We start from the raw sequence: 4,592 nt of genomic DNA, 5'->3' as shown, positions 1-4,592 counted from the left end.
AATCTCCAAAATTCTCACGTACAATCGTTTAATCTGTTCCTCATCTCCTTCGCCGTTTACGTTTCTTTCTTGAACGTACTTATTGACGGTTATTCACGGGTTTCTAAGTCCCAAGACACGTTTAAACACTTGGGTCATTCCGACCAGGTTCGACAAATATTTAAAGACAACGACTGCAGTTACGGTGACGGCGGAGAAAAATTTGTAGAAGTAATGCAAACGGGAAACTATCAAGAGATGGAAATTTTAGAATCTATAAAGTTGATTCTCTTGGTGTCGATTCAGTATCGAGAATCAAAAATGCCACATTATAAAAAAGATTGACCATTAACTAGTACACAAAGAGTACTCTTAATATGTGATTAATTTTAATAATTAATTATGCGAAAAATCTGAGTCAAGCTAGAACAATGAAAAAAAGATTAAGACGTCATTCTTACTTTACATACTTTTAAATATTTCTAGAAACTGTCGAGCGTCTAGAAATTTTGAGTTGCTAACTACTTTCAATAACTTTAAAGAGTCTCCATCAATTTGTAACTAATGGGATAAATAGACTTTTCTACTTCGAAAGAAGAAACAAAAAACTGATGACCTTATCCCAGAGGAAGTATATAGTACCATTGTTCTTTATTTATACTTTCGTGATGGTCCTGTATTGCTTGTTAAGCGCTTGTTACATTGCGTACGTAAGGTATATAAAATCTTTGAAATAATAACTCCTGTACTTGTAGTTTATGAATCTACCTTGATTTCCTTTATTATTGTAATACTTTTTTAATTCGTCTTGTTCTTTAGACACATTATTTAATCTTCCATTACCATAGTAATAGGCAACCCGTCGATTTTATTGACGAGTTTTTGGATCATTTTTGCAATAATGTTTTTTTTTCAAAAATCAAACACTAAAGGTCCCAAAATTATTTTGAATTTGTAAAAAGACACACTTAGGACCCCAAAATTTTTCCAATTCTTCAAAAAGAACACTAGGGTCCCCAGATTCTTTGAAATTCTTTTGAAAATAAGATACTAGAGAATCTCAAGGTTTTTCTAATTTCTATCAAGAATCAAAGACCCGGGGTATCAAAATTCTTTAAATTCGTCAAAAGGGACACTAGAGGCCCAAAATTTCTTTTAAATTCTCTTCAAAACAAAACTTTAGAGAACTCCAAGTCACTTTTTCTCTTTCCCATTCCCAAAATTCTTTCAAATCTTTCCAAAAAGGATGCTGGGACCTAACGATTCTTTAGAAATCTCTTGAAAACAAGAATTTAGAGCATCCCAAGATTTTTCTAATTCCTTTCAAAAACTAAACACCAAAGGCCTCAAAATCCTTTTAAATTTGTTAACAACACAAGGCATTCCAAAATTCTTTCGAATTCTCCTGAAAACAAAATATTAGAGGATCCCAAGGTTCTTTTATTTCTTTTCAAAAATCCCCACGTTTCTCTTCAATTCATTCAAAATACAACCAAGAGTTCCAAAGATTCTTTCAAAAATTGAACATCAGGAGTTCAAAATTCTTTTAAAGAATTCAAAAAGAACATTAGGGATCCGACGTTCTTCCAAATTTTCTTGAACACAAGAAACTAGAGAATCCCAAGGTTTTTCTAATTTATTTCAACATCAAACAGCAGAGGTCAAAAAATTCTTTTAAATTTGTCGAAAAGACCACAAGGGACCCCAAAATTCTTTCGAATTACCTTGAAAACAAAACATTAGAGGAATCCAAGGCACTTTTATGTCTTTCTAAAGGTCCGCAATTTTCTTTCTAATTCGTTCCCAAACAGCACCCGGAGTTCTCAAGATTTTCCAATTTATTTCAAAAACTAGATGCTATGGGTCCCAAAGTTCTTTCAAATTCTTCAAAAAGAACACAAGGAGCCCCAGATTCTTTCTAATTATCATGAAAACAAAACACTAGAGGATCCGAAGGTTTTCACTTTTATCTGTTTCCAAAAGTCCTCAAGTTTCACTTCAACTAGTTAAAAAATAGAATTCCTAAGATTACTCCAATTTCTTTCAAAAATTGAACACTAGAAGCTCCAAAATTCTTTAAGAGTCTTCAAAAAGAACATTAAGAACCCAACGTTCTTTTAAGTTCTCTTGAAAACAAGGAGCTAGAGAATCCCGAGGTTCTTCTAATTTATTTCAAAACCAAACACTAGAGGTCCCAACATTCTTTAAAATTGGTCAAAAACAACAGAAGGGATCCCAAAATTTTTTCGAATCCTCTTGAAAACAAACCATTGCAGGAATCCAAGGCACTTTTATCAATTTCCAAATGTCCTGAAGTTTATTTCCAATTCGTTCCAAAACAGCACCCGGAGTTCCCAAAATGTTTCCAATTTATTACGAAAACTAGATACTATGGATCTGAAAGTTCTTTCAAATTCTTCAAAAAAATGCTTGGGAGCCCCAGATTCTTTTTAATTCTCATGAAAACGAGATACTAGAGGATCCCAAGGTTTTCTAATTTCTTTCAAAAACCAAACACCAAAGGTCCCAAAATTCTGTAAGATTTGTTAAAACAAGAAAGCTAAAAATTTCTTCGAATTATTTTAAAAACAAAAATTAGAGGCACTTTTATCTTTTTCCAAAAGTCCCTAAGTCTCTCTTCAATTCCTTTAAAAATAGAACCAGGAGTTCCCAAGATTCTTCTGATTTCTTTCAAAAATTGAACATCAGGAGCTCCAAAATTGTTTCAAAGTCTTCAAAAAGAACATTAGCGACCCAACGTTCTTTCAAGTTCCCTTGAAAACAAGAAACTAGAGAATCGAAAGGTTCTTCTAATTTATTTCAAAACCAAACACCAGAGATTCCAAAATTCTTTAAAATTGGTCAAAAACAACACAAGGGACCCCAAAATTCTTTCGAATCCTCTTGAAGACAAAGCATTAGAGGGATCCAAGGCATTTTTATCACTTTCCAAATGTCCTCAAGTTTCTTTCCAATTCGTTCCAAAACAGCACCCGGAGTTTCCAAGATTTTTCTGATTTATTTCAAAAACTAGACACTATGGGTTCCAAAGTTTTTTCAAATTCTTCAAAAAGAACGCTAGGGAGTCCCAAATTATTTCTAATTCTCATGAGAATAAAGCAATAGAGGATTCCAACGTTTCTCAAATTTCTTTCAAAAACCAAACACCAGAGGTCCCAAAATTTTGTTAGATTTGTCAAAAATAACATAACATGCTTTACAATTTCTTCGAATTCCCTCGGAAAAAAAACAGTAGAGGATCCCAAAGCACTTTTTCTATTTCCAAAAGTCCTTAAGTTTCTTTCCAATTAATTCCAAAACAGCACCCGACGTTCCCAAGATTTTTCCAATTTATTTCAAAAATTAAGCACTGTGGGACACAATGTTCTTTCAATTTCTTCAAAAAGAATGCTAGGGACCTCCAGATTCTTTCTAATTTTCATGGACACAAGAGAGTAAAGGTTCTCAAGGTTTTCCTAATTTCTTTCAAAAACCAAACATCAGAGGTTCTAAAATTCTATTACATTTATCAAAAATAATACAAGACACTCTTATCTCTTTCCAAAGGTCTTCAAGTTTTCTCCAATTCGCTCCAAACTAACACCAGGGCTTCTCAAGATTCTTTCAATTTCTTTCAAAAACCAAACATCAAGGGCCCCAAAATTCTTAATTCTTCAAAAAGAACACTAGGGACCCCCAGATTATTTAAAACAAGATAATCTACGACCTCTAGCACCCTTTTCCAAAAGTCCTCAAGTTTCTTCAAATTCTTCAAAATAAAAACAAGGGTTTCAAGAACTTTTCAAATTTGGAAACAAAATACCTTCGAAAATACCAAAAACCTTTGAGATTTTTTTAAAGAGAAAAACAGCTGCAGAAATATTTTTCAGAAGTAAAATGAGTTTAAAAATAATTAAAAAACTATCCAAGAATTTAGTGATGGTAAATACATTAATTTTGAAATGTCAGACACACTTTCGATATTCCAATTTCCATAATTTCAGCTGCTGTGTTCACTCTCCATATATAATATATTTAGCACGAAAATTTTTGGTATTAGTTACTTAAATTTGTTACTGATCTTAGTTCAAAAATAATGTTGTGGCTGTCATAGTAGAAATAAATGAAACATTTATGTCGCTAATTTTGCGATTTATTTAAAAATTGTTTTCGGTTTTTCGATTTGATTCTTGCAGCACAGAGCAAGGGTAAATTGTGCTGATCCTCTCTCCGTGAGGAATGCTCATTGCGTTTCACTTTTCCTAGTCGGCAAATTTTGCTGAAAAATATTCCCCAAAAAGCCGTCAGCTTTTTCCAAGAAATGCCCACCCTTTCTCCATCGGAATGCATTATTTCGTCTCGGCTGTAGGTGATGGAAAAAGAAACGTCCCGGTTATGAGATATTGGAAAAACTAAACAACAATGAGGGAGTGAATAGAAAGATGTTTCGTTGGGACGATTGAAATGTAAATCACCATAAATAACGAAATTCAGAGCCTGAACCGAATATCATAAACGTCAAACCTTCATCACCGCGAACGTTACAACTCTTTTGAAAAGAGAATGAAGTAGCAACGTTTGAAAGACATAGCTGGTTTGATCGTGCGTCGATT

This window comes from Zophobas morio, unplaced genomic scaffold (assembly GCF_036711695.1).
Source record: "Zophobas morio isolate AGI-343-1 ecotype UQ-CSIRO unplaced genomic scaffold, CSIRO_AGI_Zmor_V1 ptg000002l, whole genome shotgun sequence".
In the NCBI taxonomy this organism is placed as follows: Eukaryota; Metazoa; Arthropoda; class Insecta; order Coleoptera; family Tenebrionidae; genus Zophobas; species Zophobas morio.
Note: the sequence above shows the minus strand (reverse complement) of the source record.